This window comes from Canis aureus, chromosome 13, assembly GCF_053574225.1.
Source record: "Canis aureus isolate CA01 chromosome 13, VMU_Caureus_v.1.0, whole genome shotgun sequence".
In the NCBI taxonomy this organism is placed as follows: Eukaryota; Metazoa; Chordata; class Mammalia; order Carnivora; family Canidae; genus Canis; species Canis aureus.
The window spans coordinates 41,295,029-41,310,094 of NC_135623.1; the positions used below are offsets into that span (position 1 = coordinate 41,295,029).

General features: G+C 39.7%; 1 protein-coding gene across 9 annotated transcripts in view; it reads right to left on the reverse strand.

Annotated features, from left to right (window-relative positions):
• The window catches only part of TMCC3 (transmembrane and coiled-coil domain family 3), a 339,083-nt gene that overhangs the window by 129,444 nt on the left and 194,573 nt on the right, over window positions 1-15,066 (reverse strand). The gene's annotated exons all lie outside the window — the stretch shown is intronic.

Sequence of the window (15,066 nt, forward strand, 5' to 3'; positions counted from 1 at the left end):
TGCAGACCCAGCCGGGTTCAAGTCCCACACTTCTCACGTCTTGGTGGTGTGATCCTGCACAAGTCATTTACCGGTCTGAGCCTCTGGTCTCCGTCCATAAAACGAGGATGACTGTACCTCCATTTCGGCGCTGTTGTAAGAATGTCATAACGTATGTAAAGGCTTTGTCACAGTGTGGACAGAGCCACTTACTTAGGCTAGCTCTATCAATATTCTATTTGCTCAAAAATGAGTTTTCTGGGCAAATATTTTAGAAATTTTTTCAATTAACATAAAAGCACGACCCACTGACATATCAACAAATATACTTCTATACATTTGATGTTTTTAATTCTGAAACAAGAGCTTACATTAGACCTGTGGTTCTTTGTCTTTTTTATTTTTTTTTAAAGATTTTATCCATTCATTCATGAGAGACACAGAGAGAGAGACAGACAGAGAGACAGAGACAGAGAGAGAGAGAGAGGGGCAGAGGGAGAAGCAGGCTCCATGCAGGGAGCCCGATGTGGGACTTGATCCCAGGCCCTCAGGATCACACCCCGGGCCAGAGGTGGCGCTAAACCACTGGGCCACCGGGACTGTCCTTCGTCTTTTTTAAAGGTCATCTGCCACCAGTAAGAACCATTCCAAAGAAAGTTATGGAACTTCTCCTCAAGAAATACATGCAAATATACAAAAACCACAGACCCTAGGTTAAGACCTAGAACACTAATTTCATGCATGTTTTTTTAAATTTCTGAAGGAATAAAACATTTGAAAAGTAACAGGATTACAAATTAATGTCCTTTCTAACTGTAAAAACTGATGCTCTAAACTTTCCATAATGCTGTAGTAGTGACATGAGAAAAACGGATAAATTCAGTCACACAAGAAGCATGGAATTTAAGTCATTTTTCATCTCTGTTCATACTTGCATACTTCAGTACTCCCAAAAACATACTAATACTACTTATCGCTAAAAAGGAATACAGTTAAAAAAAAAACAAAAACAAAAAAACAAAAAAAAGAATACAGTACTGACACAGGCAACATTGAAGAATGGTAAAAGCATTATGCTAAGTGAAAGAAGCCACACTCAAAAAGGCTACATACTAATTCCAATTATAGTGTACTCTGGAAAAGACAAAATCACGACAACAGAAATCAGATCAATGGCTGCTGGGGACAAGAGGGTACAAAAGGGAATTTTCTGGGGGTGATGGAAATACTCTATCTTAATTGGGTGGTAGTTACAAGACTGTGTCATAATTCATATAACTATACACCTAAAGGAGGGAGTTTTACTGTATGTAAATAATATCTCAATAAATAAAATACTGACACATCAACTTTTACAGACATTAACAAGAATAAAGATGCTAAGTTCTTGGCAAGGTACAAAAAACTGCCCACCAGTAAATTCAAAGTAACTTTATATTTCCTTGCAGGCAAAATTAAAATGCACACAAACTTGAAGCAAATACTATTTAACACCCACACAAAAACTAGTATCATAATGAAAATGTCCTGTAACATATATTAAAATGTAGGCTTTAACAAATTAGTCTTGTGAGTACAAGTACTTCACAAAGCTACTTACCAACAGATGGTAAAAGTGAAGATACTCTTTTTCCTCTGCCCCAGTAATGTCACTTCTAGGCATCTTCCCCAGAGAAACTCTCCCACGAGCATACAGACCTCTGAACCAACCTAACTGTCTAGCACTAGGAGAAAGGCTACAAACACACTCTGGTTTATTCATATACTGAAATAATGTACGGCAATTAAAAAATGAGAATGAAATAGAACAAATTTTAAAAACACCATGCTGCGGGACACCTGGCTGGCTCAGCTGGAAGAGCATGCAACTCTTGATCTCGGGTCCCTGAGTTCAAACCCCATGACGGGTGTAAAGATTACTTAAATAATTGGACAGCCACATGCAGAATAATGAAACTGGACCATTCTCTTATGCCATATACAAAGATAAATTCAAAATGGTTGAAAGACCTAAATATGAGACAAGAATTCATCAAAATCCTAGAGGAGAACACAGGCAACAACCTTTTTGAACTTGGCCACAGCAACTTCTTGCAAGATACATCTATGAAGGCAAGGGAAACAAAAGCAAAAATGAACTATTGGGACTTCATCAAGATAAAAAGCTTCTGCACAGCAAAGGAAACAGTCAACAAAACTAAAAGACAACATACAGAATGGGAGAAAATATTTGCAAATGACACATCATCAGATAAAGGGCTAGTATCCAAGATCTATAAAGAACTTATTAAACTCAACACCCAAGAAACAAACAATCCAATCATGAAATGGGCAGAAGACATGAACAGAAATTTCACAGAGGAAGACATAGACGTGGCCAACAAGCACATAAAAATATGCTCCGCATCACTTGCCATCAGGGAAATACAAATCAAAACCACAATGAGATACCACCTCACACCAGTGAGAATGACGAAAATTAGTAAGACAGGAAACAATAAATGTTGGTGAGGATGTGGAGAAAGGGGAACCCTCTTGCACTGTTGGTGGGAATGCAAGCTGGTACAGCCACTCTAGAGAACAGTGTGGAGGTTCCTCAAGAAGTTAAAAATAGAGCTACCCTACAACCCACTTGCACTACTGGGTATTTACGCTAAAGACCCTAAAGATACAGATGTAGTGAAACACCTGCACCCCAATGTTCATAGCAGCAATGTCCACAATAGCCAAACTGTGGAAGGAGTCACGATGTCCTTCGACAGATGAACGGATAAATAAGATGTGGTCTATACATACAATGGAATACTACCTAGCCAGCAGAAAGGACAAATATCTACCATTTGCTTCGATGCGGATGGAACTGGAGAGTATTATGCCAAGTGAAGTAAGTCAATCGGAGAAGGACAATCATCATATGGTTTCACTCATATGGGGAATATAAGAAATAGTGAAAGGGATTGTAAGGAAAGGAGGGGAACTGAGTGGGAAAAATTAAGAGAGGAAGCCAAACCATGAGAGACTCCTAAGTCTGGGAAACAAACAAAAGTTTGGCAGAAGGGGAGGTGAGTGGGAGGATGGGGCAAATAGGAAATGGGCATTGAGGAAGGTACTTGATGGGATGAGCACTGGGTGTTATACTATATGTTGGCAAATTTAATTTAAATTTAAAAATATAAATAAAAAAATACTTAAATAAAGCTTAAACTCAAACCCCTAAAAGCTTAAATAATAAAACAAAACACTATGCTGAAAAAAAATAGCAAGTTACAAAAGAGATGCCATTTATATAAATTCAATATAAGAAACAATACTATATATTTCTTATAGGTTCATTCAATGTATAAAAGCATGCAAAGGGATGACACACAACAATGTCAGGTTATGGAAACCTCAGAGAGCACAGGAAGGGAGAAGGCATCCAGGGAGCAGCATCTGGGGCCATTTATTCTTAAAAACAAGTGGCAGAAATATGATGCAAACATGGCAAAATTTTTGTTAAATCTAGGACATAGGTAAATGGGTATCATACTTTAAAAATGTTATTTCCATACCTGATGCATTTGGTAATTAAAAATAAATCTGTCTACTATTTAACCAGAACTATGTGGTTAATGATTTGTTATGGGTTTCCACGATTATAACAACCTCCCCCCTGTGAACCTGGTTTATTTTTTAAACATGGTATAAGTTGTGGTTTCTGATGGACCATTACCTAATAAGCTTGGAATCTGATGTCACTGCATTTACTTCCAGAGAACATTAACTTCAACCATAATTAAACAACCAAAGCAAGCACAAGCTTAAGAAAATTAAAATCCAATGAGAATTTAATAAGCTAGGTGCCCTCGAAAAACATCCAGGCTCATTTTAAGCTGTTGTGTAAACTAAGGGGCAATTATTTTGTTTTTTTTCTTTTTTAAAGATTTATTGACTTTGGGGGGTGATCACAGGGAGAGAGAGAGAGAGAGAGAGAATCTCAAGCAGACTCCCCACTGACTGCAGAGCCCTGACAACAACGCAAGGCTCTATCTCAGGATCCTGAGATCAGACCTGAGCAGAAACCAAGAATCCGAAGCTTTAACAGACTGCACCACCCAGCCACCCTAGGAGCAATTTTTATTTTATTTTATTTTATTTTATTTTATTTTATTTTATTTTATTTATTTTATTATTTTATTTTATTTTTTTTTTTAGGAGCAATTATTTTAAAGAATTATTTACCAACAAAACAACTGTGATTTCTGAAATGTCCAAAGTGTCAGAAAACCTAAAATAATCTTTGTGTATGGATTTAGTGTCTCTCCCTTTCAACAGTGTATGCATTATTATTTAGCAAATCTGTTACCATTAAAATTACCCCACATGTACAACAAATTATTTCAAAAAGGAAGGTTAAGAAGGCACAAACACTTAAATATAGCCACATAAACACAAAACTATTTGATTCATTTCCTATTTGCCCAAAGAAATAAAAGCTCTAAACAATGCCTGCTGGAATGGTGGGCTCAGTTTGCAACTGTCCTCAAACTTCAACAAGGCTGAAGAGCTCTCATTGTAACTCTTAAGTCTTTTTTTAAAAATAAGAGCTTAGAGGTGCCCATCTGGCTCAGACTGTGGAGCATGCAGCTCCTGATCTCACCATCGTGAGTTCAAGCCCCAGACTGGCTGGAGAGTTTACTTAATAAACAGAGAAAAAATTTTAATAAATAAAAATAAAAATAAGAGCTTAATTTGAGTTCTAAGTATGTAAAAAAAAAAAAAAAACTTTCTTGCCATCAGATTATTTTAAGTGGCCAGACTGCCAAATTTCTCAACGGTATAATTTAATATGCTCTCATTCACTCAAACAGTGGAGCATTTCTGAGGGTTGGAAACAGATAATGATTGGGTATAAGAGCCCTCATAGCTTCCTGGTGGTAACAAGACAAAAACGAATGAAAGAAGACTCTTGCTTTAATTTTGGTGCCCATTTACCCAAGAGATGCCATGCCAATGCAGTGAGTAACTCTAAATTGCTTAGTATAGGAGGTAAACTTTGGCTGGCTTTATATAACGAATATTACCCGAGTGTTGCTTAAGTCAGGAGTTTTTTACAAGCATGATGCCTTTCTCAAATGAAAGCACATGCTATACAAGCATATTCATTCCACATTTAATATGCTCTTGGGTCAGGTTACAAAATGTTAAGTGTTAGTTTCTGGACACAGACAACAGCTTTAACCTCCCTTGGTGTCCACTGCAAAGATTACAAGGCAGGTGAACCTCTCAATAATCAACATAGGGACACATAACCACCCTTAAATGGATAGTGATATTTAGCAAGCCACAGAGGTTAACTACAAATAGGGATAATCAAGCCAAATAGAGAAACAGCTTACAACCCTACAAACACAAAATCTTGCTGTATTCACTATCCTAACATGAGTGACAAATCAATGTAGATATGCCAGTACGAGGACAGCACAAGGGCACTAAATATGTTTGCTAAGTGAGAGGAGGGTAAGCTTGAAAGAGGTCTGCTGCCCCGCAGCACACAAAATTAGGTTAGTCCCTGCTCTTCCGTCTCCCTAGCTGGGATGGTGGACTATGGGAGATTAAAGCAGCAGAGCCAGATTAGGAAGCAACAATATACATTCTTCATACTCTAACAGCTTCTGCAAACATGTGGAAGGTCAGGATTCCAGATTAAGTAGAACTTGTTGACAGGCAACACCTAATTCAAATGAGAATTGAAATCAAGTTTAAAAAAAAAGCAAAAAAAAAACGTCATCTCTTTCCCTCTACTTTTTGGTCTTTCCTTACTATAAAGGACATTGGAATCATGCCTATTTGAAAAGTTTGTAAATGCATGAGCTAGAGTTCTCAAAATGCTCATTTCAAATCCTGGTTTGAGGGGGGAGGGGGATACCAATCCAGGATAAATATACTGAAACTATAACCTCTGACTCACTAGTCTTAAAAAAAAAAAGTTTTAAAACCCAGATAAAAAGTAGAAATTTATAAAAATAAAACTACAGGTGTGGACATCAGTGTATTTTTAAAGGCAAAAAAATACAACTATGCAAAAAATGGCACAGGGATAACTGTCATTTATGTGTAGATATCGTAAAGAGAACCAAATTCTAAATTCAAAGAACAGGGGCGCCTAGCTGGCTCAGTCAATAGAGCATGAGACTCCTGATCTTGGGGTTGTGAGTTCAAGCCCCATGATGGGGGTAGTATTTACTTAAATTAAAAAATGGGCCAAAGATAAAATGCATTAAATCATAAGATGTATTAGAAGAACATGGTGTTTGGGTTTTTTTTTTTAAAGATTTTATTTATTTATTCATGAGAGACAGAGAGAGAGAGAGAGGCGGAGTCACAGGCAGAGGGAAAAGCAGGCCCCATGCAGGGAGCCCAATGTGGGACTCAATCTCGGAACTCCAGGATCACACCCAGGGATCCCTATGTGTTTGGGTTTTTAAAAGAATCTCAAAGGCCACCGTAAGAGTGACACAAATCTGGTAAACCCTAAAACTTTTAAATTTTTTCACAGCCCTAAAACTTTTAAATTTTTTCACGGCAAGGTCTGGTTAATATTTATTCAGTGTTTGCTACATGCTAGGCTCTATGCTCAGCACACACACACAATGAATCATTAAAACAGTGTAGTAAGTAGAATTCTAAGATGGTTCCCAAGATTCCCACCTGCTGGTGTACACACCCTATATGATGCCCTCCCCTTGTGTGTGAGCAAGACTTCGTTTCACTCTTGTGATTATGTTATACAGCAAAGGTGACAATATTTTGCAGATGTAATTAAGGTTCCTAATTAGTTGACTTGGGTTAATCTGGGTGCGCCTGGCCTAAACAGGTGAACTCTTTAAAGACAGCATCTAGAGGAAGAGACAAAATGTAACAGAGCTGCAGCTCTCCTGTTGGCCTAGAAGAAACAAACTACCAAGTTATCAGAAAACCAAATAGCAGGGGACAGTGGGCAGCCTCTGGGGCTGAGGGGTTCAGTCTTAAAGCTGCAAGGATCTTAATTCTGCAAACAACCAGTGAGTATGGAAAAGGATTCCAAGTCTCAGACTAGACTGTAGTCCTGGCTGATGCCCCTGATTTCAGGCTGATGAAACTCGGAGGAGAGAATGCATACAGCAAACACCGAATAAATATGAACCAGACCCTGCCATGAAGAATCCTGCAGGTAAGCTATACCTGGATCACTGGCGCATGGAAACCATGAAATGATAAACAGGGGTGTTTCAGGTTGCTAATCTATGGCAATCTGTTAAATAAACAGAAGAAAATACAATCAGGAATGATGAAGTTGAGAAGATAAATGTGCAAAACAACTTTAGTAAAAAAACTTCTACAAAACAATTTAAAAGATTAGATAAATGGCTAAAATATATTAACAGTTCACAACCCAAATGTTTAAGTTTGTGAAAATATGATCAACCTTTTGTACTAAGTTACATAAGATGTAACCATTGGGGGAGTCTGGGGGAGGGATACGTGGACATCCCTAAACTATTTTTTGCAACTTCCTGGGGGTCTGTGATTATTTCAAAGTAAAAATTTTAAAACAGGATCAACCTCATTTGTATCAGAAAAATATAAATTAAAATGAGCTTTTAGTTTTCACCTATCAGACTGGCAAGAATAAAAAAATTTTCTAATACACTGTGTCAAAAAGATGTGAGGCATGTTCACACACTGATGGTTACATAAACAATTATCAGTTTAGATATATATTCACTGCTGCACCCCCAGCTCCTAGTGTTTGACAGAATAGGTATAGTATTCAATTTGGCAATATCATCATTGAAAATATGTACACTCTTCGCTGAGCAATTCCACCTTTAAGAATTTAGCCTACCAAATAGTCTTCACACATGCAAAACAGAAGCATGTCCAAGAGCAGTCACTAAAGTGCCTGTAAAACTAAAGTCTGGAAGCAATATATGATGTGTTCTTTAAGAAGGTAATAATTAAATAGATCATGGAATACCTATAAACGTGAATCCTGTACAGCAATTTTTAAATTAATCTGTCTTGATATGGCTCAAGAGTAAAAAATGTTTTCCAGCTGTTCAAGTCCCACAGTACAATTATACAACATACCCACACTCACTCATTCTGTCAGTATTTACAATGCCCCAACCATATACCGAGATACATGTGGAGATAAAAAGAACACAACCATCCCCAGGTGAAAGGATGGAGCAGGTGCCCACAGACACAGAAGAGAGCCATGGGAATCCACTAAGAAGGAAACCAGAGATCGAGAGCTGAGAGCGGGTGAAGAGACGAAGGTCAGATGAGACACTGGGTGTCAGGTGAAGAAACTGGATCCTATCCTCTTGAAGGATGAAGGATTTAAAGATATTCCCAAGATACTTTGCAAAGCATACATTCACTGAAAGAAAGAGAGAGAGAGAGAGAGAAAGAAAGAGAAAGAGAAAGAAAGAAAGAAAGAAAGAGAAAAAGAGAGAGAGAAAGAAAAGAAAAGAGAGAGAGAGAGAAAGAAAAAGAAAAAAAGGAGTGGTCCAATTGAAGAAGTTCAGAATCTGGAGACCATCTCTGATTTCATGAGAGGCGTCTTAAGGAATCTCAACTGGAGTGCTTGTGGTAAGCTGAGTCACTCAGGCACACCTCTTCAGCTCATGCCTGAGGATGTGCTAACTCCTATAAAAACATAAGGTACTGCATGAAGTCCTCTTCAACCATGCCATCTTGTAAAATGGATTCAAAGGAGATACTTCAGACACTGCCTTCATCTGGAGAAATATTTACAAGTAGCCTTCTCAAGCATCTGGACACATTTCACTCCACCACGTTGCCGGGTAGCTCTACACCCAACGGTTAAGAACGGAGTCAAAAAGCAGCAAACTATCAAGCTCCGTTTCTTCGATCTTCCTCTCAGCCTTCTGTGCTTTTAATGGCTGAAGCTTTCAAGCACTTTGCCTGATGCCAATACACAGCCTGAACAGCTCTTACTGAATGGGCCTCATATTTTCAGATAAATTAAAATCTATGCCAAGGAGAGAATTCAGTCTCGAATACAGGCCACCTGTTCCAATTAGTGAGATTAAAATAGTACACCACTGACTATCTGAGATCGAGTTCCACGCCTTCTGGATTATCACAGTATCTTTACCAAGACAGAAAAAAAGGAGGGGGGAAACTATTGGCCCCAACACACAGTTGGACATACCGGAGTAAACATGCTCAAGTGCTAAAGCATAGCTTTCACTAAAGCCATACTTTATTTTTGGATGAGCACTTATCCCAGACTTTCAGTGGAAGGCTGCAGCTCAAGGCACCATTTAATTTCCTTACAACAAGCCTACATACACATCTTAATTAAATTCAAGTTGACTTCAGAACAACACAGAGCTGAAATTTCTTTTCCACCCACTTTCTGTCCTTGCCTAAAATCCCCAGAGTCCTCATCTTTTGACATTCCCCTCTTTAGACTGAGGCCTTCCATGGCCTGTTTCTCTTAGGTCCTCAGAAGATGAGAGATCCAGCCTGGAACAGGTATGACTCCCGTTTTGTCCAACCTCTTCCAAGTATTCCTCCCCCGCGCCCCCGGACAAGGCTGCCTTCAAATCACCACTGTGGGCCTCTGTTCATCTCCACACACTCAGATTTTCACAGTCCATGAAACAAAGATTTCTAAGCATCTTCTAAGTCGTGGGACTAAAAGAAATATTTCTAAAAGGATGAGGAGTGATGATACAATCAGACTGGTGTTTTCCAAAACGACTCTGAATTATTTTAGGTGGCATAAAAGGAAAGCAGTAACAAAGAAACACACAGTGAGCTGGTGATTCCCTTGAAAACCACTCTCAAGGGGATCCAGGTGATCGGTCCAGGACAAAGTCTCTGTTCAGTGCTAAGAGCTCTCCAGCGATGCTCCAGCACATGCTGATCTTTGTGATCTCGTGCTGCAGGTCCTCAGGGGCGCAGACAATGTTTAATACAATAGGAACACTGATACTTTAAAAATAAATTTAAGTTTGAAGGAGGGAATGGCTTTGGAGATATGAAGTAAATAATAGTACAGGTGGTACGAAGCTCTGTGTAGGCGTGGGAATGGCTGAAGTTTGGGGAACTCTGTGACAAACGAGGAGTGACTCAACGTCAGAACAAATGCCGTAATGGGTTTCCTAATAACACTTCTCATGGTTGTTCACATGCCTGGTAAGTGGTGGAGCAGACTATCAAGTTTAACTCCAGAGTCCATACTCTTAACCCTTCATCTTCTTCAAATCCAGAAGTAAACTAAGAAAGTGATGCGGAGACAGAGAGGCAACGCTGGTGAGGGCTGGTGGTGGGGTGGCGGGGAGGCAGTGGCAGTGGTGGATGTTGAGGCAGCATCCCAGGAATCTTGTTGGAGAATATGCTGTGCTGGACAAGTATTCCAGGCCTCAGGCATGGTGGTGGTGGGGGAGGGGGGGATTTGAGAGATGAAGTCTGGCATATAGACTCTTGAGGTGCCTGCGGAACATCTAAGTAGAAATCCCTTCTACTAAGTGCTTACTCCTGGGCTGTGGAAGCAGAATGCACATAGTTTCCTTCAGGGAGGCACTTCACTGGGGCCTGGCACAGAATGTACCAACGGACCCTATCCCTCTCCTCCTCCCCCCAGGTGTTGGGGCAGATGACTGTTTTGTGGCTAAGAACCAGATGGTGTTTCTGGTGTGCCTTTAGGTGTTGTGTTGCATGAAATTACATATGCTAAAAACACTTGGTGCTGGAAGATGCCCTCAATGAGAATCTCACAGGAAGAGAAAGCTTAAGAATCAACAAACACCAGGTCTGAATTCTAAGTTACAATGTGTGTGTGTGTGTATATGAACATATACATATACATATATAATACATATATAATGTATCCCATGATTTATGCATCTGGCACACTTTTTTCCCCCAATATCCTATCCCAACAGGTGGACGGTAAAGGCAAAGATGAACTCATTTTGCAAAACTTTATTTCAGGGGGTTTGGGGATGTTGTTTCAACAATGAAATCAGAAAAGATAATCTTTATAAGTGGCAACAGATCTACTGTAGCTAAGTAGTCTGATATATGAAATGCCACACTCTCTTCTCCCTAGTCTCACCAAAAATCTGCACACTAATTCATAAGGATGATGGCCTAATGCTAAATCACTCAAATTTACCTTTTTCCCACCTAGAAAATTCACAAATTTAGAATCTGTCCATCAATGAATTCTCTATTGAAAATAATTTCAAATTCTCATTTTACTTAAATTTGGAGATGTATACTCCATGTAACTTAGCAATTAGCTTGGTATCTAAAAACATTTAAAACAGTTTTCTGTTAAGAAATTCTAAGAGAGAAACTGGGATAATGGTTAGTCCTGGTCAATCAAGTATTAGTTACATAATTTCACTGGTTAAAGTCTGGCTGGATGTCACTTTTCTACTCTACAAATGGAATGGTCTGGAGTTTATGTCTAAATCCCCTTTCAGTTCTAACACAGTTAAAACCTTCAAGTCTGCTTCCCAACACTTCGCCCCACATATTGAGAAGCATAGGCCCTCAGTCCAGGGAAGCTGAAGTCCTTTTGGGAGATCTGCTGAGGCCAAACTGCGACCCGACTATCACAAGAACCACCACCCTTGCTGTGGAGACAGAATACCAGGCTGGAAGATGGTTCTTTACCAATGTACTTAAATCTTATGCTTATTTAACAGCCTTTAAGACTTTTTCAAGCTACTGGCAAAAATGTTGTATCATAGGCATTATAAAAAGCTATAAATTGTCACTTTAAATCATTCATTTGTCAAAGGCTTCCTGGGTACATGAGACTATACACAAAGGACTGGCAAAATGCTGTATCGTAAGAATCCCAAACACACAATGTGGCCAGACACCCTGCAGACGCTGGACATGCCTGTCTTCAAGGACAGGTTTATGAAGACTGAGCTGCTCACCAGTATTCCTCTCAGAGGTAGAAGGCAGGGAAGTGGTTAAAAATGCAAGTTTTACAGTTAGGATCTGGGGTTACCAGATCCTAGCTCTAGCATTTCCTAATGGCCACAAGACCTTGGACAAATAACTTGCTTGGGGCCTCAGCATCCTTGTCTGTAAAAATCAAACTATAAGTAGAATATTATGAAGATAAAGGAGACAGTGCATCTGAAGTGCTTAATACTGTGCCCGATGTCCAGTAAGTGTTTGCTGTTAACACTGTTACTGCATTCTTCTCTTCATTTAGGTTCTTTTTGCCTTACAGAGGAGTAATCAACAAATACATTGTTTTCCTTCAAGGAGCACCTCCTGTCCCCAAGTTAGTGGAAGCAGTTGGATCATGCACAGATCATATATCCTGATGTTCCTTTTCCAAGGAATGTTAAATCCTCATTCTGATTCACAGTACAGTGATTCATGGTTCTCTTCCTTCTCTCTCAACCAACCCCCTCCACTGAAAACATAAAAACACAATAAAGAAACAGCAGGGCTGAGCACTGCACCCTGTCCCTGTAAGTGAAGACATGGGCAATTTCCACCCAGAAAGATTAGGTTGATTTCTGACCTTAAGAGCAGCCATGGAAATTCAGGCAGCAGGTCTGAAGCAAAACACATCTTACAATCCAACTTGGTAGCAGCTGTCTTGGTATTCAGCAGCGGATGTGACAAGCGGGTGTGCTGCTGGTGGCTGGCAGTGTGTTCTCCTCTGAAGGGAGAACTAGTGAGCCTGAGGAGAAGCACAGCTCAAAATACACACACATCAACCTATCCATCCTAAATTTTAAAAAATGGGACTTGAGACACTCGTCATTATTCGCCAGGCTTTTAATGAACCCTTTAGAATAACACAGATCGCTGATGAAAAGTGTACTCACAAACCATTCAATTCATCACTTCATTAGGTCAGGGGTCCCCAAGACAGAAGTCTGTTCCCACTCACTCTTGTTCCGCCCAGGGTGTAAGCATATGATCATCAACTTATTACATCACTGCCCAATCATTTCCACTGAGAAGGGCTACAATAGCCTCTTCTCCTTGACTGCGTTTGGCCATTACTCATCACGTAATTCAAGATCTATTTCCAAACCACAGAACACTTCAAGATGTACTACAGGTAGCCACCATGGCCAACACAGGTTTTTATTTCAGATGTTAGAGACTTCTGTACATATTACCATTTCCTCCTGTAAAATAGGAGGGTATTTCCTGGGGCTACAAGTACAAATAAAATGCAATCACCAGATATTAAGCTTCCAGAGAGACCAGGCTGTCTGTTTCATTCACCATTATATTCCTGATGCCTAGAGTAACAGCTAGCATACAGAAGGTGCTCAGCGAGTATCTGTTAAATGAATGAAACCTCTCATTCTCAAAGTGCCTACAGTTTATAAACATGTAAGTGCCAAGTATGTGAACAGCCAATGTGATAAGGAACATATGATGGAAGAGGGACAAAACGCTAAAAATGCCCAAGAAAGTCTACTCTATTCACAAAATTAGCAGTCTTCCCATTTTCAAGCTTATGACCACTTCTTATATAGTAGGAACAAAAATAGCTACCATCTACTGAGTTCCTTCTGGGTACCTGACATTTTATAGAAGTTACCATTATTTATTCCTTGAAACACCCCTAGGGTATAGAAGCAGAAACTAAGACTCAGAATAATTATAGGGCCCACAGCAGGTCCACGGCAGCACTAGTGCAAGATCTGTCTTCTGAGGGCTAGCCTAACGAAAGGGGGCGTCTAGGCAGAGTACTGTGGTCTCCGTAGGCAGGATGGAATAGTGGTTGATGAAATCAGGGAGCAATGAGGAAGCTAGTGCACCATTACCAATTCCAGAGGTCCCAAGTGGCTATATGAAGGTGGGAGATGACTGCGGGACACAGGGTTTAAGGAACCAATTCCAAAGAAAAGACCGAGAGAGGCCCAGTGTAACAGCCGACAGGTTAGAGATGGGGTGACAGTAAGCACTTAGCAGTGGTACCAACAGAATAAGGGGAAAAAAATTACTCATATAGGGATAAAAACATCTAACCTTGAGTGCACACCTTTTTTTTTTTTTTTTTAAACTAATGCTCTCTTTCTGACGATTCACGGTCTCTCCCAGAAGTAATGATTATTATCACCTCTGTTATAGAGGGGAACTGGAGGCTCAGAAAGGTTAGACCTTGCCCCAGTGCTCACCCAGTTGAGAAATGTGATGAGCCAGGGCCATGATCCAGGTGACCTGATCTGAGAGCCCCAGCTGCTGACCACTAACCACAAGGGGCTGAAGGTGCCATTTTAGAACATTTAAAATTAGAGCTAACAGAAATTTGATACACACGTAATTCATTAACAAAAACCAGCTAATATATAGAAAACAGACTGCCTGTATTCTTAAAAAGATGACAGGCTTTAACTATCTAGGGCATAAAAAAAAGTAGGATTCTAATTATGTATGTTCTTTCTTTTAAAGTAGGGGATATTTTATGTCGAGTTAACATGCACCATTTCGGAGTTTTACCCTGATGAAGTTTAAAATGTGAATGATCTTGACTTGTCAGCTTAGAGATAATCACAGAATTCATTAGTTATATTATATTTTACTGAGGGGGGAATCTAGGTTAATCCACCTGGCTGTAAAAATAGACTCCTGCAACGTTAAAATAGTACACTGCCTCATTATTATTCTGGTCTCAAAGGCTTAACCAAATTCAGCAAGAGAGAGATGTGTATTTTTCCTGTTATCTCAACAGGGTATCAATTTTGAACTTAAAAAATGACCATTCAGCAACCAAGAACTTGATCTCTTAGAGTCTTAGAGACTCCCTTCCTGGGAGGAAACTTTGTATCTCTGAAAGGTGAATCAACTCATCACATGCACCACCAGTTCCAGGTATAGTGTTTTTTAGGTGAGTGAATTTACCACCTGAGTCCACAAAAGGGTTCTTTAAAAATCCTATACTACATGGTTTATTGCCAAAGGGTGGTGACGTCAAGAAATTAAATCCTGGGGTCCCTGGGTGGCGCAGCGGTTTAGCGCCTGCCTTTGGCCCAGGGCACGATCCTGGAGACCTGGGATCGAATCCCACATCGGGCTCTCGGTGCA